Raw genomic sequence first — 23,737 nt, forward strand, 5'->3', positions numbered from 1 at the left:
ATTTTGTTGTCCATCACCAGTTTTCCTCTCCCCCATCCCACCACGTAGCCCAGATACCCACCGCTACTGCAGCTATACTTAGGCATGTCTGTGTCACAGAGAAGTGTAATGTTCATTAGCCATATGTGTTAGTATGTGTTAAAGTGTGTGTGTGTGACGGGGTGGGTTGATGTCCCGATGAACAGGAGAATACACGAGAATGGTGGTCAGCGGTGCCTCTCTCACCGACTTATGTCCCCTAACAGCAGGACAATGCCCCTTACCAGAAGGAAGAATGGGTCCCGGATACTCAGCCTTTATGGAGTCTTGAAGACAAACAGGCACAAGGATCCTTTAACTGGGGTTTCCAGAAAGCCGAAACCCCTCCCCTGGATGACGTCACCACGCCTGGACCGTCAAAGGAAGGAGAATTCCCTGGAGGAAGAAGGTGATCTGGAGTGGAGAAGCAGGACGAGAACAGAGACCAAGGAGGAAGAAGCAGACAAGGCGCACGGGAGACGGAGTACTACAGGCGTTCCTGACAAGCCAGGAGGCCACCGACACCTCGAGCCGCCCTGCCACGTTCCCACGGGAGGAGCGTGGCTGGAACAGGTACGGGGCAAAGTAGCGGGTTGGGTGGGGAGACGGAGCCATCCTACCGTGTAAAACCCTCAGTAGACCGCTTGTACATATATCTGTATATAGTGCCTGTACAGTCCACTTCCCTCCCCTTCACCACGAGCACCAGAGCACAGTACCTCGCCACACTCGTGTGGACACTTGAGCACTTGGTTTCCCTCACTCCCGGCCCCTCGTGATCCTGTGTAAGGATGACCGTCCTAATCCTTGTGTTTCTTTGTTTAATTTTGGGTTCCGGATACCGAGGGAGACCCGGACGCTACGGCGTTCCTGTTATCTGAGCCACTACCAGCAACCCATTCATTCTGGATCCTCTAAGGAGAATCAAGATGGACCCTGCGGCGTTCGCCAAAGAAAGACTTACAAGCCGGCAAAGAAAAGTGTTCATAAAAATAAAGCCTTCTCTTAAACGCACCAGTAACCTCTCTTACTCAGTCACTGTTACCCCGCCACAGTGTGTTACTGTGCAAAACTTTGGGCGTCATGCATGAGGACCAGAAGAGTGCTCCCATCAAGCTACTGCAGACTTGCGTGTCATATATGAGGGCCAAAGGCACCTAATATGGTGTAGGGCTGGCATGTCAGTGATGCAAAATAGTGTGAGTTTGATAGATCATATTTACTGATAACCTAGCTGCAATGCCTGGACACTGCTGCTGGTAAAATAAGTGTAACCTATGTAGGGAGCATTGGTTGTGAGGGCTGCAGAAATCCGGCAGAAGCACAGAATCTCTGTTCACTAATACACACATAACTTTAAAGCATACCCAAAATGGACTGCTCAATCAACCTTCTGACACCAACTGCTTCACGTCTAAAATGCGATTCTGGCAGAAAAACTGAAGCTTAAGTCCAACTTTCAGACAACATACTTCTACTGTCTTCCACTCAAGCAAAATTGACTTTGCTGAACATCAAACAAAATGGGGATTTAAATTAAAACCGACTGAAGCTGCATGTTATTATTTTTATAGAGCGCTCGATTACCCATAGGACGTCTTGGCGCTATCCAAGAACCAACCAAATGATACCCCGCACTGTAACGGTTATTGTGTTTAGAGAAAAGCCACATTTTAAGGCCTTCCTGAAAGCTAATACATTGGGCATGATTTTAATATATAGTGGAAGCACATTTCAGGCCTTGGTAGTTCCCAGCACAAAGTCTCTCCCGCCCGAGGACATGCAATGAAATCTGGACAATGTCTCCATCTTGGTAGAGTCTGAGCAAAGAGATCTTCCCTGTAACAATTAACACTTTTCCTGAGAAAATCTGGTCCTTGGTCATGCAATGCTTTGAAAATGAGTCAGAGTGCTTTAAAAATAATTCTCTGTCTGACCGGAAGCCAGAGCAGTTCTCTCAGAAATCTAGAAATGGACTGGTATATTGGAATTTTAAACAGAAGACAGGCTGCTGCATTTTGTAGCACCAGCAGCTTATTTATAACATATTGATGGGTGTTAAGATATAACCCATTGCAATAGTCGATCTTTGCCATCACTAAAGCAGTGACAGCTAGTTTTTAAAATTGGGCAAGAATAAAGGGTAGAATCTTTTTCCGAAGCCTGAGCATATAAAACGCCGCTGATGTGACTGCATTAGCTTTATCAAAAAAAGTCACTGTATCATTAAAGATCACTCCAAGATGCTTTGCTGTCCTAACAGAAAAGGAGAAGAGCCCAGCTCAGATGGCCACCAGGATGGAGACCAGAAAGATGGTTTGGGCCCAAAGATCAGGACCTCTGTTTTAGCAGAGTTAAGTTTAAAACATTTCTGGCTATCCACAAACTGACAGCCTGCATAAGGTCATGGAATCTACGATCAAAACATGAACGGGCACATGCATCATTGTTACATTTTGCGATTCTTTATTTGCGAAAAATAAGGAATCGCAAAATGATATGCATCATTTTTTTCGCATTTTTTTGCGATTCGGTAAAAATTGCTAATTTTACCCAATCACAAGAATAATGCGAATTCTTATTTGCGAATTCTCATTTTGCGAATTTGCAAAATGCAATTTCGCAAATTCATGCATTTCAATGAAGACACACTTAGGAAGTCAGGAGACTGATTACACACAAGTGTAGCCTAGTTTAAACAGCAGGAGTGGCAGTTGGAGCTCTGCCTGCAGCAACTGGAGGAGTGTTTTTGTGTGCTGTTGAATGAGAAATAGCTTCTGAAAGTGCTGTTGAAGACCTGCATGCCAGGAAAAGGAAAATAAAGTTCAGTGACCAGGAGCTGGAGATTTTGATTGAAGAGGTCACTTTGAGGCAGGACCAGCTTTTTGGAAAGCAATCCCTTAAGGTCCCTGAAGGAGTGAAAAGAAAACTTTGGTTGGCAATACAAGCCAAAGTGAATGCTGTGGGGGTTGCCCACTGTGATATCACCAATCTGCAGAAACGCTGGTATGACCTACACAGTCGTGCCAAAGAAAGAATTGCTAACAGGACTAAAACTGCCAAAAGGACTGGTGATGGCCCCCCCCAGGGATAGACCAAATACCCCCCTTGAGGACATGGTTGAGGGGACCCTTGTCACAGAAGCAGTCATTGGAGTGATTCAAATAGACACCTCTGAGCATCACAGGGTAATTTTTTTCATTTTAATGTTTGTTTTTTAACATGTAATTGAGAGTGTAGGAGCCCATTATTTATTTCACAGATGCTCATGATCAATCCCCAATAATCCTTAACATAAGAGGGAGAGGAGAGGGAGTAGTGGATTCTGTCTCCCCTAGCAAGTATCATAAACAAAAAGGAATCCACTAGGTGGAAGGTGGTTGTTACCACAATGGTGGGGAGCAACCAGGGTTGTTAAAATACCCCTCACACACCAACAGGCCCCTTGGTGTCATGCTTCATCATCGGGGTCTTCGCAAACCTCTACGGGATGCGGCGTGCTACGACTTCACGACTACGCAGGAGCACTTTAATGGTGAACTATGTGTTTGGTGTGTGTGGGTAAACAATGTGAGTGGTGAGGTGAAGGTGAAAAAATTAAAAAATACCTGGCACGTGAGTACTGAAAAATTTATTAAGTCTCCGGCTGGTATTGTTAAAAGAGTGCTGGGATGGTTGTGGTCTACTAATTAGGGTAACCCAACCATGTCAGTGCGTCGACATGTTTCGGAGTTTGAAGAACTCCTTCTTCAGGACGAGGATGTGCACTACTTATCCCCACCTTACTCACATGTGTGTAGATTTAAAAGTGTGCTCTACAAAAATTAGATATGGTGAAAATGTACCTATCTATGTTTAAAGTAAGGTCCGTTGCGCCCAATTGGCGATTCAAGACACCTGTAAGCAGAAAAATCACGTAAAAAACAGGATAATACATGTTTTCTAATCTCTTGCTGTGTAAATGCACAGGAGGGTGACAAGGAACAAAAGTGAAGGTCCAGGAACCCTGAAAAATGAAAAAACGAACAACACATAAACTGAGACACACATTCAAGCATAGTATCTGATAGGACCACTAAGGGTATAGTTCCTGACACAGATGTATTGCTTACTTATGGAAAGAGGTTACATGGCCTCATGAGCCACAGCGTGTTGGGGGGTCCGTTCTACCCGATGTGGCAACCTGTGAGGTATTTAAGGAAATGGATCAAAATGATGTAAACCCTCGCTTTTGATGAAAGTATTACACACCACATCCACACATTCAGACACACTCACGGTTACTCTCAGGGCTTCCTGACTTCCTCCCTCTTCACGCGGCTCCGTCGAGTGAATTATGAGTTAAAGAGAGGGTTTTTATAGTCTAGATGGATTCAATTAGCCGCTAATTGAGAGCGGAATAGGCCCATAAATGTACATTGCTTTAAGGTTCTTTGCCGCTTCTGCGCGCATCGGGGATTGTATTCCCGTATGACCGCGCATGTGCGGTAGATCAGTGGGGGCCGGCCGCGCATGCGCGGTCTATTGGTAGTGTATCATAGCATTCGGGCAGTGTAGCTTGCTACGCGCATGCGCGAAGAAAAGCCGTATCTGTCTTCGCTCTTAGGGGATGTCAAAGCGATTAATTGTAGAGATGGCTTCAGACTTAATAGGGAGAAAAGACACCCTGTATCAAACGACTGATAATGCTAGGGTACGTGCAAAAATTGATACATTTAAGAGAGGTTATTGGAAAATACTGTCAGATACAATATATATCAGCCTGGAGCGGCGCAATGACAGTGTCTGCCAAATCAGGTAGAACTGTAAAATCCATAAAACAATTACAGGAGTTATGATTATAGAAGTTAGTACAAATTAATGTTTGCAGCTATAAACTCCATAAAACATAATTACAGGAGTTATGATTATAAGAGCCCTTTGAGGAAATGGTACAGATAATGTTTGCAGCTATGGTTAAACCAATAGAGAATGTTGGTCAGGATATTCACCTGGGTAACAAAATAATAAATAAATATATGGGGAAAAACAGGCTCATACATGATACATAGTTACATGAGTTATGATCACAGAAACCCATTGAGTTGCAGGTGCAGTTATTCCTTGTAGATATAGTTTATACAGCACGGTTACCTAAGTAATGGGTTTTGGGAAACTAGGCTCATGCGGGTGGATACCGTGGTTGATAGGTTACTGAAGTAGGTGGCTGTTAGTAGGCGTACCTGGCATGTCTCGTGGGTTTCTTAGCGTAATTGACTCCATGGAATGGAGTCGTTTAACCCCGTTACGTCTGAGCCCAGACGAAACACCCATCTCTGTTCTTTCTCAAATAAGCCTCTTTCTGATGGTAACTGCTCAATAACAGTCCAATGTATGTCATTCACACAGTGCTGTGCTTCTAGAAAATGGGATGCCATTTTCGTTGTCTGTTTCTTGCACCTTACATTGCTCTTGTGTTCGTTAATTCTCGTTTTCACTGCACGTGTGGTCATCCCCACATACTCCTTGCCACATGGGCACGTAATGAGATACACTACATTACGGCTGTTGCAATTCGTGACAGCACGTTGTTCCCATTTTTCGCCATTGCTGAATTCTAGAGTCAGGCTTTTCGTGGTCAAATGGCAGTTGTTACAATTCCCACACGGGTGGTGCCCATGTAGTCCTTTCAGCCTTGTTTGCTGTACTACATTGGTTTGCGGTCTCGTGTGGACCAGAATGTCCTTCAGGTTTCTTCCCCTCCTATGGGCAAAGATGGGTTTTTCCAAATCTAGACTCACACTGGTCAGGATGCGCCAATGTTTGTTTATCAGTTTGGATACCTGGTTCGACACAGGATTGTAGGTCGTGACACAGACTGGTCTGCCTGATTCCTCTTTTGGTGGGTTGTCATCCAACAGAGCTTCACGGTTATTGTTCCTGGCTCTTTTCATTGCTTGGGTAATGATCTTGTCCGGGTATTTCCTTTGTTGTAGTTTTTTACTCAGATCCCGAGCCTGGATTTTGTACTTCCCCACATCGCTGCAGTTTCGCCGCAGGCGAAGGAACTGCCCATATGGTAGGTTCTCTCTTAGGTGACGTGGGTGAAAACTGTCGAACCTAAGGAGGCAGTTCCTTGCTGTTGGTTTGAAGTGCGTCTCTGTCTTTAGGAGGCCAGCTTCATGATAAATATTAAGGTCTAGGAAGACCATGGACTCATTGGACATTTGATGAGTGAACTTCAAAAAGTCATTTTGGGTGTTGATCCATTGCATGAAGTCCAAGACCGATTGGTTATTACCTTCCCATACAACCAACACGTCATCAATATAACGTTTCCAGGATAGGATTTTACTCCTGAACGGGTTGTCTTGGTGAAGGATTTTGGTGGTCTCTAGATGGTGTACGTAGAGACCAGCCAAACTAGGAGCAAATGTGCTCCCCATGCTGGTCCCATGGCGCTGTAAGTAGAGGGTGCCTTCATACTCAAAAAAGTTTTTGGTGAGGGCCATCGAGATGCACTCCATTACTACGCCTCGTGGGGTATGGTAAAGCCATTGTTTGCTGTATAGAACTTCCTCAATGATGTTGAGGGTTTCATCGTGTGGGAGACTGGTGTACAAGCTCTCCACATCGAGGCTCAGTAAGATTTGAGAGGAAGGATTAAAGGGATGGTTTTTCAGTAATTGGAGTATGGCTTTTGTATCCTTGAGATACGTATCAGTGGCCTGTACCAATGGTCTCAGGAAAGCATCTGCGAACTTGGAGAGGGGTTCTAATATTGATGCAATGCCAGATACGATGGGGCGACCAGGGGGGTTTTCAAGATTTTTATGAACCTTGGGTATCGTATAAAAATACGGTATTTGTGGGGTTTTTTGTGTCAAGAAAAGGGCCTCTTTTTTCGTAAGCCAATCATGGCTTAGAGCTTCTTCAGTCATTGAGCCCACTCTGATTCGTATGGACTCTGTGGGGTCCTCTTCCAGAACCTGATAGTTCCTTCTGTCTGCGAGGAGTCTCCTGCATTCTTGATCGTACGCCGTTGTTGTCTGAATCACAACGGCCCCGCCTTTGTCCGCGGGTTTTATAATGATTAGTTTGTTTCGTGATAATTCCCTCACAACTTCGTTCTCTGCTCTGCTCATGTTCTGAAAAACCCTCGAGTCCGTGTCCACTTTGCCTAACTCTGACATTACAGCTTTCTCAAAAGCTAAGACTTCCACTATTTCAGTTAGTGGCCACGGGGATATGAGGTGGTTTCCTGTCTACGCGTTTCGACACAACTGTGTCTTCCTCAGGACTGTACCATCATATTTCTATAGATACCAAAACATGGTGCCAGAGTTGAGCCAATATAGGGCGGATTACATAGCAATAGATCCCCGGGTGAATTAAACGTTAATAGGTTCTCCAAAGATGATATTCTGAAACCCGCGGACAAAGGGGGGGCCGTTGTGATTGAGACAACAACGGCGTACGATCAAGAATGCAGGAGACTCCTCGCAGACAGAAGGAACTATCAGGTTCTGGAAGAGGACCCCACAGAGTCCATACGAATCAGAGTGGGCTCAATGACTGAAGAAGCTCTAAGCCATGATTGGCTTACGAAAAAAGAGGCCCTTTTCTTGACACAAAAAAACCCACGAATACCGTATTTTTATACGATACCCAAGGTTCATAAAAATCTTGAAAACCCCCCTGGTCGCCCCATCGTATCTGGCATTGCATCAATATTAGAACCCCTCTCCAAGTTCGCAGATGCTTTCCTGAGACCATTGGTACAGGCCACTGATACGTATCTCAAGGATACAAAAGCCATACTCCAATTACTGAAAAACCATCCCTTTAATCCTTCCTCTCAAATCTTACTGAGCCTCGATGTGGAGAGCTTGTACACCAGTCTCCCACACGATGAAACCCTCAACATCATTGAGGAAGTTCTATACAGCAAACAATGGCTTTACCATACCCCACGAGGCGTAGTAATGGAGTGCATCTCGATGGCCCTCACCAAAAACTTTTTTGAGTATGAAGGCACCCTCTACTTACAGCGCCATGGGACCAGCATGGGGAGCACATTTGCTCCTAGTTTGGCTGGTCTCTACGTACACCATCTAGAGACCACCAAAATCCTTCACCAAGACAACCCGTTCAGGAGTAAAATCCTATCCTGGAAACGTTATATTGATGACGTGTTGGTTGTATGGGAAGGTAATAACCAATCGGTCTTGGACTTCATGCAATGGATCAACACCCAAAATGACTTTTTGAAGTTCACTCATCAAATGTCCAATGAGTCCATGGTCTTCCTAGACCTTAATATTTATCATGAAGCTGGCCTCCTAAAGACAGAGACGCACTTCAAACCAACAGCAAGGAACTGCCTCCTTAGGTTCGACAGTTTTCACCCACGTCACCTAAGAGAGAACCTACCATATGGGCAGTTCCTTCGCCTGCGGCGAAACTGCAGCGATGTGGGGAAGTACAAAATCCAGGCTCGGGATCTGAGTAAAAAACTACAACAAAGGAAATACCCAGACAAGATCATTACCCAAGCAATGAAAAGAGCCAGGAACAATAACCGTGAAGCTCTGTTGGATGACAACCCACCAAAAGAGGAATCAGGCAGACCAGTCTGTGTCACGACCTACAATCCTGTGTCGAACCAGGTATCCAAACTGATAAACAAACATTGGCGCATCCTGACCAGTGTGAGTCTAGATTTGGAAAAACCCATCTTTGCCCATAGGAGGGGAAGAAACCTGAAGGACATTCTGGTCCACACGAGACCGCAAACCAATGTAGTACAGCAAACAAGGCTGAAAGGACTACATGGGCACCACCCGTGTGGGAATTGTAACAACTGCCATTTGACCACGAAAAGCCTGACTCTAGAATTCAGCAATGGCGAAAAATGGGAACAACGTGCTGTCACGAATTGCAACAGCCGTAATGTAGTGTATCTCATTACGTGCCCATGTGGCAAGGAGTATGTGGGGATGACCACACGTGCAGTGAAAACGAGAATTAACGAACACAAGAGCAATGTAAGGTGCAAGAAACAGACAACGAAAATGGCATCCCATTTTCTAGAAGCACAGCACTGTGTGAATGACATACATTGGACTGTTATTGAGCAGTTACCATCAGAAAGAGGCTTATTTGAGAAAGAACAGAGATGGGTGTTTCGTCTGGGCTCAGACGTAACGGGGTTAAACGACTCCATTCCATGGAGTCAATTACGCTAAGAAACCCACGAGACATGCCAGGTACGCCTACTAACAGCCACCTACTTCAGTAACCTATCAACCACGGTATCCACCCGCATGAGCCTAGTTTCCCAAAACCCATTACTTAGGTAACCGTGCTGTATAAACTATATCTACAAGGAATAACTGCACCTGCAACTCAATGGGTTTCTGTGATCATAACTCATGTAACTATGTATCATGTATGAGCCTGTTTTTCCCCATATATTTATTTATTATTTTGTTACCCAGGTGAATATCCTGACCAACATTCTCTATTGGTTTAACCATAGCTGCAAACATTATCTGTACCATTTCCTCAAAGGGCTCTTATAATCATAACTCCTGTAATTATGTTTTATGGAGTTTATAGCTGCAAACATTAATTTGTACTAACTTCTATAATCATAACTCCTGTAATTGTTTTATGGATTTTACAGTTCTACCTGATTTGGCAGACACTGTCATTGCGCCGCTCCAGGCTGATATATATTGTATCTGACAGTATTTTCCAATAACCTCTCTTAAATGTATCAATTTTTGCACGTACCCTAGCATTATCAGTCGTTTGATACAGGGTGTCTTTTCTCCCTATTAAGTCTGAAGCCATCTCTACAATTAATCGCTTTGACATCCCCTAAGAGCGAAGACAGATACGGCTTTCCTTCGCGCATGCGCGTAGCAAGCTACACTGCCCGAATGCTATGATACACTACCAATAGACCGCGCATGCGCGGCCGGCCCCCACTGATCTACCGCACATGCGCGGTCATACGGGAATACAATCCCCGATGCGCGCAGAAGCGGCAAAGAACCTTAAAGCAATGTACATTTATGGGCCTATTCCGCTCTCAATTAGCGGCTAATTGAATCCATCTAGACTATAAAAACCCTCTCTTTAACTCATAATTCACTCGACGGAGCCGCGTGAAGAGGGAGGAAGTCAGGAAGCCCTGAGAGTAACCGTGAGTGTGTCTGAATGTGTGGATGTGGTGTGTAATACTTTCATCAAAAGCGAGGGTTTACATCATTTTGATCCATTTCCTTAAATACCTCACAGGTTGCCACATCGGGTAGAACGGACCCCCCAACACGCTGTGGCTCATGAGGCCATGTAACCTCTTTCCATAAGTAAGCAATACATCTGTGTCAGGAACTATACCCTTAGTGGTCCTATCAGATACTATGCTTGAATGTGTGTCTCAGTTTATGTGTTGTTCGTTTTTTCATTTTTCAGGGTTCCTGGACCTTCACTTTTGTTCCTTGTCACCCTCCTGTGCATTTACACAGCAAGAGATTAGAAAACATGTATTATCCTGTTTTTTACGTGATTTTTCTGCTTACAGGTGTCTTGAATCGCCAATTGGGCGCAACGGACCTTACTTTAAACATAGATAGGTACATTTTCACCATATCTAATTTTTGTAGAGCACACTTTTAAATCTACACACATGTGAGTAAGGTGGGGATAAGTAGTGCACATCCTCGTCCTGAAGAAGGAGTTCTTCAAACTCCGAAACATGTCGACGCACTGACATGGTTGGGTTACCCTAATTAGTAGACCACAACCATCCCAGCACTCTTTTAACAATACCAGCCGGAGACTTAATAAATTTTTCAGTACTCACGTGCCAGGTATTTTTTAATTTTTTCACCTTCACCTCACCACTCACATTGTTTACCCACACACACCAAACACATAGTTCACCATTAAAGTGCTCCTGCGTAGTCGTGAAGTCGTAGCACGCCGCATCCCGTAGAGGTTTGCGAAGACCCCGATGATGAAGCATGACACCAAGGGGCCTGTTGGTGTGTGAGGGGTATTTTAACAACCCTGGTTGCTCCCCACCATTGTGGTAACAACCACCTTCCACCTAGTGGATTCCTTTTTGTTTATGATACATGATCAATCCCCCACATGTTACATTTACTACATAGAAAGAGGGTGGTCAGAAAGTGAGTTTATATGAATGAAGCAATGCATCATGGGAGTTGTAGTTTAACTAATTAGGAAAATGTTCTTTCTAAGAAAAATAACTTTCAAAATCAAGGTAACACATCAGCAATGTCAGTGTAGGATTCCATGCATGATGCATGTTTATTCTAATTCAAATGTACATTATTTCAGAACACAAAAAGCTACCAAATTAGACATTTACACACTGAATGCACTCTTTTATTCATAGATGCAGAAAAGGAAACTGAAACAATTGATTTTGAAGACACTTTTAATATGGAAATGCAGAACACAGCAGAACAAAATTCAGTGACATCCTCACCCACGGTGCAGACAAGAAAACCAAGGAACAGAGTGCGCCAACTAGAGCACTCAGATACTGAAGAAGAGCCCAAAGTACATGTACATGAGCAGCAGAGTGCTGAAATCCCTGCCACACAAAATACACAGATAAGTCGTCGTAATAGAATTCAGCAATTTTATAGACGAAGGGCACGTTCTTCAAACCAAAGATCATCCTCACAAGATGACAGCCATGCCAGTGTTGTTGAATTGAAGCTGGTCAAAGTACAACGCCTGCAAGGGAAAGATATAAGGGTAATGAAGGGCAAACTGAATCATATCAGTCAAGACATCAGTGCTATGAATAACAGTCTGTGTCAATTGACAAAGGTAATTGAAAGAGCACATATGGCTTCATGTGATAAACTGGACCGCATGGCAACAGCCATGGAAACAATGTGTGAAGCCATACAGACACAGAACATTGCCAATTGCAATAGGCACATGAGATCAGTGACAAGCATGCATGCTTACACCAGGGCATTAAATCGTTTGACCAGCAGCAATGCTCAACTAATTAAACATACAGTTTGCATGCAGCAGGATTTAAGTCAATGTTGTGGGGAGCTTTCCAAAGGACTGATGTCACTCAAAAGTGCTGTGGATGACATGCAACCTGATGTAACTATTGAAAAGTCAGTACAAGGGGGGTTTACTGATGATTGTGCAAAAAGCAGTAGCCAAGCAAAACCTAATCAAGTAGGTGAACGCCGTAGCTCCAGACATCTAGAACATAAAACCTGCACATCCATGGGTGTGGGTAATTTAAAAAGCAAAGCTTTAGGGGTGCGAGGACGAAAAAAATGATTTTGCAAAGTACTTGTCTGTCTTTTGAAGGATTTAAAAATTCAAAATACTGTGCTGTGACTGAAGAAAGTCAAAACAAATTATTTTTATGTTTGAACTTGACATGCATGAATGTGTTCTGAGTAGCATGATCCTTATTTAATTTACAAAAAATAAAAATGAGTGATTTTTGAACAAAACTGACATGCTTCTTACCTCTTTTAAAAGTAATGTTGAGTAATTTCTGCTCTTCTTCTCCTCCCTTCTGCTGCGTCAGGTCCATGTAGTCTTGCATGGGGTTGTTGAGGCTGGTTGTCAATGTTTGGTAGTACATCCTCCAATTCCAGTTCTAGGCCTCTCCTAGTGGCTAGGTTGTGCAGCATGGCACATGTTGCTACTATTTTACAGCAAACATCTGGGCGATATTGCAATGCTCCACCAGTCTTATGCAGTATGCGAAACCTAGACTTCATGACACCAAAAGTCCTCTCTATGACATTGCAGGTTGCTATGTGGGCATGGTTGTACTGCTGTTCTTTGCAGGTTGCTGGAGTTAGATATGGTGTGAGTATGTATGACCGCACAGCATATGCACTATCACCTATGGTGTGGTGAAATGGGAGACAGAAAGTATCAATATAATGCCACAGCATGGTACAAAGTGAAATAACATACAATTTGACTATATTTACCAAGCAAATAACCATCTCCAAATTCTCCAGAAAGCAGTCGAGCATGGATGACACTATATCTGAAAATATAGGAGTCATGGGCACTCCCAGGGTAACTTGCAACTAAATCAGTGATGATTGTTTTGGAATTGCAAATTGCTTGAATGTTTCAAGAATGGTAACTTTTCCTGTTGCGGAAAATGTACTCATTTGCAGATGGGGGACAAATGGGAACATGTGTGCCATCTACACAGCCTATTACATGTGGGAAATGAGCCATGTTGTAGAAGTCTAACTTTGTTTGAAGCAATTCCTGCTGTGTGCTTGAAAAAATAATGTGATGCCTTATCCTTTGCAGCATTTCATTGAGAAAATCATTGAAAAATCTTGATAGTGCACTCTGTGAACCCCCCCCCCAGCAATGGCTATGACACCCTGGAAGGACCCCGAGGCTAGAAGGTGAAGAGAACATAATACCTGTACATTGGGTGGGTATGGCTTGGGTCCTACGTGTTTGTCTATGCAAAATGGGGTCTAATTCAGCTATCAGGTCTAAAATGGAGTCAGCATTTAGCCTATACTTATCATAAATTTCAGCCTGTGTCTGCCCAAGCAAAGTGATGCGCAATCTGAATATTCTTTCATTGAGCATCCTTCTCCTCCTTGCTGCTGCTCTCAACCTCCACCTACGTGCCAGGACAATGACTGCTGCCATCCTAAAAGAGTTTTTGAACAATTGTGGAACCCCTTAAATACTCTCCTAATTAGTTTCATATGTTTAGATAAAAAAAATACCACCTGCTCTCACTTGTTCTAAATTTAAGAATTCTTAATAGCGATTTGTATGAAATTCGCAATTAGCGATTTTTGATGCATGCAGATTTTTGAGAAAATATTGCGATTCCTTACGTTTGCCAATTTTTAAGGAATCGCAAATCCGTTTGCGATTCTTATATTTAAGAAAAAAAACGTTTCAACATGATGCATCCCAAAATAAGAAATTGCATTCGCAAACGGACGAATTTTGCGATTCGCACCATTTGCAAATGCAATTTCTGTTGATGCATGTGCCTGGAAGCCTCTGGGCCAAGAAATGCGACGATTTGTGTATTTTCTGCATATGATGTGAGGCAGAAATCAAAAGATCTTATTAGCTCTGCCAGAGGAGTGACATATACATTAAAAAGTGTTGGACTAAAGGATGATTCTTTGGGAACTCCACAAGGAAGAGAGCATTCGGATGATGTAAAATCACCTAGGTTAACCACTTGTTCCCGCTAACTGAGAAAGGAGCTTAACAGTTCCCAGGCTACACCTGAAACCCGTATCCTGCTCAAACGATCCATCAGCAGCCCATGATTGACCGTATCAAAGGCTGCTGATAGATCAAGCAGGACAAGGGCAACTCTTCCTCCTTGATATGAAGAAATCCACATTTCCTTGGTGGCTTTGATAAAAGCTGTTTCTGTGCAGTGTTCAGCACGGAAGCCAAATTGAGTGGTGTCCAGACAATTATTCTTCTGAATGTGTGCAACTAATTGCATATTCATCACTTTCTCAATATGTTTTGCTTGGAGGTGGAGGCGAGAAATTGGACGAATGTTACTCGTAACCTGGGGATTGAGATTTTTTTTTATAAGGGGTAGAACCAAGGCTTTCTTCCAGTAAGTAGGAAAAGTACCTGTGACACACATCTGCTGGACATTATCAGTCAAAGTGGTTGCAATAGTTTCTGCTGCTAAGCTAATCACCCTAGGTGGACAAGGATCGCACGGCGATCCCGACTTCGACATTTTGGTCAACGTTATGACTGCCTCCCTAGAAGGAGAAGTAAAAGCGTCAAGCTTCATGAGCGTGACTTGATGACTGGAGTTCAATTTTTTTATTTTTTATTCACATTTCTTAATTTCAAATTTGAAAAAATTTGACTGGAGTTAATAGTGTCTGGAATCGTTGCCACAGTAGGGGCCCCAGTGGGATAGCGGGTGGAAAACCACCCCGACCGCCATGGAGGCGGGAAACAACTGCCCACTGGTACCGCAGATAAACTGGCGATCAAATAAGGATATACCGCCAAAAAAGACCGACCGCTGCGGTAGCGGGCAAACCAAAACCGCCCGACGCTGGCGGTGACGTCCAAAAACTGACAGCGGCGGTCGGAAATGCTGCAGAAAAGCTACAATCCACCACAAGCAAAACGGAAAATAGAATATCCCTGATGGTCCCGCGGTACAATCCGCTGTTACCAACCGCAGCGGTCACACACAAGAGTGAATGGGAGAGACAGCGGAAGAGCCACCGCAGCGGACGGTGAATGAAAAACATGGCGGAAGACGCCAAAACACTGCAACGATTCCAAAGTTTGCACAAATCAAAGTAGCCATGCCCTCCAACTACCCAAAACACATACCGAATGAAAAAACAAATGCCAAAAAAATTTACCATTCCATGGACAACACCCACAACACAACTGACATCAAAATCCCATTTGGACACACCCACATGGCTGAGTATAAAACCAGCCCCTTTACTGACCACAATCCTTTGCAACACTCCAGAACAGAAGGCCATACACCACATCTGACAGGAGAGGCAAAAGAACACAGCACACACACCACCACCACCACCACCACCATCACTACCACCATCACACCAACACCAACTATCCCCCAGCACACAACAAACCTCACACATCAACACCACACCCACCACACACACCCCTGCACCCACAAACATTCCAAACACCAGGCGCCATGGCAGCACAGAAAATGCCCAAATTCACAGAGAGTGAGTTGACAGTCATGGTAAACGAGATAGTGAGAGTGGAACCACAAATGTTTGGTAGCCTGGTCCAACAGACACCATTAGCCACAAGGACACAAATGTGGGAAAGGATAGTACAAAGGGTCAACGCAGTAGGGACCACCCCGCGATCCAAGAAGGAGATCATGAAGCGGTGGCATGATCTCAAGAGGGTTGTCAAAGAGAGGAGAAGCAAGAAGCGGGAGCTGGCTGAGAGGACTGGCGGTGGTCCTCCCATTTCACCAAAAACATTCACACCATGGGAGGAGAAGGTGCTTGCCTTACTGCATCCTGAGAGTCTCACAGGAGTATCCGGGGGAATGGAGGCTGGTAAGTTCAAATAAATGTTAACCAATACACTGATATGTACTTTCTTGCACAACCCAAACACCATTGCACTGTTCACCCTCACCTAACAGCTAGGTAGCCATCTTGCTTGGGAGGCCTGTTTGGGGGTGGGAGGCCTGTACCACGAGTCCCAACATGCCCCCTGTCCCACATCCCAGCAGCATGGAGCCCTCCCCCACCCAGGAGCATGTGTCAGCCATTGCATTTTTCACCCTCACCTAACAGATAGTTAGCCATCTTGCTTGGGAGGCTTGTTTGGGGGGAGGCCTGCACTACTACTCCCACAATGCCCCCTGTCCCACACCCCAGCAGCATGGAGCCCTCCCCCACCCAGGAGCATGTGTCAGCCATTGCACTGTTCACCCTCACCTAACAGGTAGGCAGCCATCTTGCCTGGGAGACCTGTTTGGGGGTGGGAGGCCTGTACCACGACTCCAACCATGCCCCCTGTCCCACAGCTGAGCAGGATAGAGCCCTGCCTCACCTAGAAGCATGTGTCAGCCATTGCAATGTTCACCCTCACCTAACAGGTAGGTAGCCATCTTGTCTGGGAGGCCTGTTTGGGGTGGGAGGCATGTACCATGACTCCAACCATGCCCCCTTTCCCACAGCTGAGCAGGACAGAACCCTCCCTCACCCAGTAGCATGTGTCAGCCATTGCACTGTTCACCCTCACCTAACAGGTAGGTAGCCATCTTGCTTGGGAGGCCTGTTTAGGGGGCGAGGCCTGTACCACGACTCCAACCATGCCCCCTGTTCCACAGCTGAGCAGGATAGAGCCCTCCCTCACCCAGAAGCATGTGTCAGCCATTGTACTGTTCACCCTCACCTAACAGGTAGGTAGCCATCTTGCTTGGGAGTCCTGATTGGGGGGAGGCCTGTACCACGACTCCAACCATGCCCCCTGTCCCACAGCCTACCTAGATGGACCCCTCCCCCAATACCAGCCAGAAGCACGTGTCAGCCATTGCATTGTTCACCCTCACCTAACAGGTAGGTAGCCATCTTGCCTTGGAGTCCTGTTTGGGGGTGGGAGGTCTGTACCACGACTCCCACCACACCCCCTGTCCCACAGCCTACCAAGATGGACCCCTCCCCCAACACCAGCCGGAAGCATGTGTCAACCATTGCACTGTTTACCCTCACCTAACAGGTAGGTAGCCATCTTGCCTTGGAGTCCTGTTTGGGTGTGGGAGGCCTGTACCACGACTACCACCATGCCCCCTGTCCCACAGCCTACCAGGATAGACCCCTCCCCCAAAACCAGCCAGAAGCATGTGTCATCCATTGCACTGTTCACCCTCACCTAACAGGTAGGTAGCCATCTTGCTTGGGAGTCCTGTTAGGGGGTGGGAGGCCTGTACCACGACTCCTACCATGCCCCTGTCCCACAGCCTACCAAGATGGACCCCTCCCCCAACACCAGCCAGAAGCATGTGTCAGCCATTGCATTGTTCACCCTCACTTAACAGGTAGGTAGCCATCTTGCTTGGGAGGCTTGTTTGGGGGGAAGCCTGCACTACTACTCCCACCATGCCCCCATCCCACACCCCAGCAGCATGGAGCCCTCCCCCACCCAGGAGCATGTGTCAGCCATTGCACTGTTCACCCCCACCTAACAGGTAGGTAGCCATCTTGCTTGGGAGTCCTGTTTGGGGGTGGGGGGCCTACATCACTACACACAGCACCTATTGCATGGAATGCCTCGATACATGACAGATAACAGTAATTTATGTTCCTCTGCACCATGTAATTATGCTCAGTATTGCACTTAATGATAATAGTGACGATCTCTCAATTATGTAGTGTACAGACAGTCGATGACATGCACCAAACAGAATACTTGCACAGTGCCCAACACTGAACACTCCCCATCTAATCCACAGGTGATGAAGAACTCGCTGCTGACGACAACGACGACCATTAGAGCCAATCTCTACCCCGGTACATGGACTCTCAGATGTTGACTCCCAGAATAGTTTGGACGATGAGCTCCAGGCCGGCCCATCTGGTGTGCCAGGGCCCAACAGGTCCCAGGCCCCATCTTCCCACCACCACGGTTGCTGCTACAACAACAGCACAGCAGACCCCTGCAGTCACGGCCTGTGCATCCACCGCTGCCACCTCCGCCACCACCACCACTACCACCAGTACCACCTGCAGCACCCCCCCTGTCCCAGGGGATGACCAGGACACAACAACAACTGTGGAGGGCAGGGAGAGTGTGCATGGACCCACAGTGGAGAGGCAACAGGTCCATGGGAACAGGGCAGGTGGGAGGGTCAGGGTCACTCCCAGACCCCAGGAGGTTGGCACACATCCCTGGACCACTTCACCAGAGTCATCAGGCATATAAACAGGTCCAGGGACAAAGTGGCCGGTCTGACGAACTATTGCGTGAGCTCATCCTGCTGATGAGGTCCATTGACACACGCATGGGAAAAATGGTGGACCTCATGGCCCAGCAAGTGGCGTTTCTGAGGGACAGGCCAGCGTCCCAAACAACACCTCCGCCCCCCCCTCTGTTGTGCTGCAGGAAGACAGTGCACCATCCTCCCCTGCGGCCACAGAGAGGGGTGAGTCCTCAGATGCCGCTGGCCATGCAGCAGGCCCCCCCCCGCCAAAGTTATCAAGGGGGCGTCCAATGAAGAGCCTGGGAGTCTCTGGAGGCAAAGCACCAGCCACACGCCAGTCACGGAGCCAGCCCTGATGGCAACCCTCTTCCCCACTGCATTGAGTGTTTGGCAATCCTTCCCCACACTGCCTTGTCAATGGCACCTGTTTGTTGGACTGGGTCACCACATCCATGTGGTGTCTTCTCTTGCATCTCATCTACCATGACTGTCAACTCACTGCTCCATCACCACCTTCATGTAAATATGCCCGCACCCCTCACATGGCACCTTTGTAAATAAAATACCTTATACACTTCAATTTGTGCAGTTTGGTTTTTACGACAATATCTACAGTTTTGAAAAGGTCCATGATGTATCCAATAGAGGTACATTAGGTAGGCCTGGAGATTTTAGAGGCACCTAGGGAGACACAACAGAACAACAGTCACTGGCGTTAGTGTGGCATCACAGACATAACACTACACAAAACATCCACATTAGTCTACAGGCAGACAACACAATGTGCAGCAAGTGTCACCAAACAGTGTTCTGTATACGTCCATATGTGAAATGTCACTGCCACATTTCCACACACAGGTTAATCAACAAGTGCCTGTCTGTAACATCCGTGCATAGCCCTTACCAACAGCTGCAATTACACCACACAATGTACAAATCGTACCTCGTCACCCACCTTCAAGTGAAGTAGCGGGTGATGAGATGTTGACGCATGTCAACTCCTTCCTCCTCTCCACTGTCCTCATCACTGGACTCAGGGCCCTGAACAGGCGGGGGCCTTGGGGCCTCACCATCAGCCAGGAGCAGAGGAATCCCCTTGTGAATGGCCATGTTGTGCAGCATACAGCATGCCGCAATGATCTTGCAGACCTTCCCAGGCGAATATGACAGTGCACCTCCAGTCCTGACAAGGCAGCGGAATCTTGACTTGAGCAGGCCAAAAGTCCTCTCAATGACACGTCGGGTCCTGCCATGGGCCTCATTGTACCTGACGTTAGCCGGGGTCCTGGGATTCCGTAGTGGGCTCAGCAACCATGGACGGCTGGGATATGCAGAGTGATCTGTGAATGACAAACATGCATTGCTATGTTGCACAGGCAGAGGGCAGCAGGTCACACACACAGCACACCATAGCACTAGGCATACTCACCCACAATCCAAGCACGCTCGGGAAGCAGATTTGCCATCATCCGGGGCACCATGCTGTTCCTCAGGATCTACGAATCATGGGCTGAGCCGGGGAATCTTGCACACACATGTGAGATGGTCATGTTCGCAAGGCACACCACCTGCACATTGATTGAATGATATTGTTTACGATTTCTAAAAATGTGCTCACTTGCCTGTTGTGGCACCAGACCTACATGGGTGCAATCGATGGCACCAACATGGGAGATGTGCCCAAGGGGATAGAAGTCACCCTTCACAATGGCCAATTCTGCTCCCCAGGGGAAATATATGTATCGATCCTTATATAACATCATGGCTGCAAGAACATCCCTCAGCACCAGGTTGAACATAGGTTGCGACATCCCTGCAGCGCTGGCCATGGTCTCCTGGAAGGAACCAGTTGCAAAGAAGTGGAGGGCTGCCATCACTTTGTATGTGGGTGTGAATGCTGTTGGGTAGTGGCGATGAGGCTGTAGGTGGGGCTCCAACAGATCACAAAGGGTCTTCGGTGTCGGTCTGTCGAGGCGGAATTTGTGAATGATCACTATATCCTCCTTGTCCTCCAGCACTGTCAGGTGACGTATGAGATTAGGCCTCCTCTTAGTTGAAATGTCAATTAACAAATGTCACAGACAACCATCATGAGATGGCCACAGCACATACCATTAAGGGTGTCACGGAATAGCAAAGACTGCCATGCTGGATGTGTGGCACACCAGGTTACATGGGTGGACATTTGAGACACACAGAGGGCACACCTCTCCATTTACAATACACAAGTGCCGCAAACAACACATAGGTCGATGTGAATGCACACATACTGAACCCCACATTTCACATGTGCATGCCTTGTACCGTATCCACCAATGTTTGTACAATGACCATGACTGTCACATACCTATCTGCTGTACCTGTCACACCTCAATGCATCATGTGAACTTGGCACACACCCCCTACCCAAAGATCACAGTAGCTGGAAAACTGTCACTTGTGTGCAGGAGCTGATATGAAAGCACAAGTAAGTAACAACACCATACAGTGAGACAAGCCTTGCCAAGGTCTGCACTGACCCCAACACATTGATTTCTTACACATTATTGACACCAGCTTAACACTGTGAAGCATCATCAACCATCCAATGCATAAGTGACATGGCAGGGACCACAGACCAATGTGCGTCACACATAACATGCGTCCACCTGTGGATTATATGGAATAAAGGCATTGTGTGTACAATGATGTGCCCTTAACCATGTTGCTGCTGTGTACTGATGCAGTGTTCACGATGGATATAGCCATTGTATGTGCCCCAAATCTTGGAAGCCACTGCCTGGTGACGTCGGTGTGACACCAGCACCACCCCCTCCACAAGTGCGGTAGCCATTGGCATGGAGACATGGCTAGATGGCGGTGGGCATGCTCCGCCACCCAAATCACGGAAGCTACTGCCTGGTGACGGCAGTATGACCCCAGCACCACCCCCTCCACAAGTGCGGTAGCCATTAGCATGGAGACATGGCTAGATGGCGGTGGGCATGCTCCGCCACCCAAATCACGGAAGCTACTGCCTGGCGACGGCGGTATGACCCCAGCACCACCCCCTTCACAAGTGCGGTAGCCATTGGCATGGAGACATGGCTAGATGGCGGTGGGCATGCTCCGCCACCCAAATCGCGGAAGCTACTGCCTGGCCATGGCGGTGTGACACCAGCACCAACCCCACCACAAGTGCGATAGCCATTGGCATGGAGACATGGCTAGATGTGGTGGGCATGCTCCACCACCAAAATCGCGGAAGCTACCGCCTGGCAACGGCAGTGCGTCACCGCCATGGAACATTGCCTACAGCCAATGGGAGCGATGATTGCGGTGGCATGATGCAGTTTTGAAAATCGTGGAAGGCGTGCTCCACCACCGCGGAGGCGGTCATTGGATGCTTTTGAACGATGCACCATTGCGGTAGCGCACCCCGGGCCCCTGCGGCGCATCACCACCATGGAGCATTGCCTACAGCCAATGAGAACGATGATTGCAGTGGCATGATGCAGATTTGAAAATCGCGGAAGGCGTGCTCCGCCACCGCGGTGGCGGTCATTGGATGCTTTTGAATGAGGCAGACCTGGAAAACCAATTGTTGCAGCTTTGCACCTTACAAACGACCCCAGGGGGCTATAAATCTGTGGGAGTGAGACTCACATTTCCAGTGCTCACAGAGCCTGCTGCCTGAGACCCTCTCCTGCTGCTGCCTCAAGTGCCTGCTGCCTGGGACCCTCTCCTGCTGCTGCCTCAAGTGCCTGCTGCCAGGGACCCTCTCCTGCTGCTGCCTCAAGTGCCTGCTGCCTGGGACCCCTCACCACTCACTTCCACCACAGGTGTTCCATGTCCACAGTGATGGCAAGAACAGAGAAGATCCATGCTAGTCTATTCACAAGCGAGGAGCTGGAGATCCTAGTGGACGAGGTGCTGACACAGTACACAAGGCTGTATGGTGGCCCCAATGTAGTGGTAAGTCAGCAGTAAGGGAGCTGTAGGGCAGGGTGGGTGTCAGACATGTAGTTGTGCTGCTGCACTAAATGCCCGAGGGTGTGGGGTTGTGTCATACACCGACAAACAAACTGTCTCCCGGGCAAGGGAGTGTGTGTGTCCCAAGGTCACTGTTTTTCCTGCCTGCAGTTGTATGTGTGAGTGAGTGTGTTACATTATGAGCCATCAAGAGCCACAGGATGTTGGACATGTAGGTGCCGGGACAGTATTTGCTCGGGTGAATGTTTCTGTGTGCCACTGTTGTCCGACTCAGTGTGTACCCAGAGACTAGGCCCCCTGCCTGTCCACCCAAACGAGAACACATTCCCAAACTTACGAGGTCCCTGCTCCTGTTCATTCACAATGAATAGCAGATATGCACCATCTCAGCCCTGTATATTTGCACACAAACACACTTCTGTAGATGGCTATGTTATTGGTGAGTCAATGGGTCCCGAAGCCATACCCATTACAAGACATATGTTCACAGGACATGCTCATTGAATGCTGCCCAGTCATGCACACAGTGCTTCTACACACAGACACAGGTAGATATGTGATGTATGTAGTGTGCAGACATGCATGGGACTGCTGATGTCTGCTAGCCACTGAGCGGGTTCAGTGCAGTCATCCTGCAAGTATGTGACATTATCATGGACCCTCTACGCCCTCATGTATGCATGATATCACATCTGTTTGGCCCATGCAGAGTGCCCTTGTGAGGTGTCCCCCAGTTTTGGATGGAGGGAGATTACAATAGGTCCTGAGTCAGTGTCTTGCTACTGTACTGATAGATGTTGGTACATGACACTGTGCAACTGGTCATTTACCCTTCTTTTCTCCCATACCTGCAGCTCAAGGTACACTAGCGTAAGGCCGTGTGGAGGGCCATTGCAGCAAAGGTGCGAGCCCTGGGGGTATCCAACTGACGACGCACCTACTGCCACAAGAGGTGGGACGACATCAGCCAGCTGGTAAAGAACGTGGCAGAGATGACATTGGGGATGCTACTGCGCACCGGGCGTTTGGCATGGCGCAACATGACACCACTGATGGTCCGCATATTGGCAGTGACTCATCCGAAGCTGGATTCACGTCTGAAGGAGCATCGCCAGCAAGGCAGGGGTGAGTATTTGGGGAGGGTGACTTTGGCTGGGAGCGGATGTAGGTGTACAGGGCCTGTGGCAGCGGTTGCCCATGTGATGTTCTTGTGGTGGTGCTGTGCTGTGTCATGTGAGTGGCTGCTGGGATGTGTGCCAG

The sequence above is a fragment of the Lissotriton helveticus genome, chromosome 1_1 (genome assembly GCF_964261635.1).
Source record: "Lissotriton helveticus chromosome 1_1, aLisHel1.1, whole genome shotgun sequence".
NCBI lineage: Eukaryota > Metazoa > Chordata > Amphibia > Caudata > Salamandridae > Lissotriton > Lissotriton helveticus.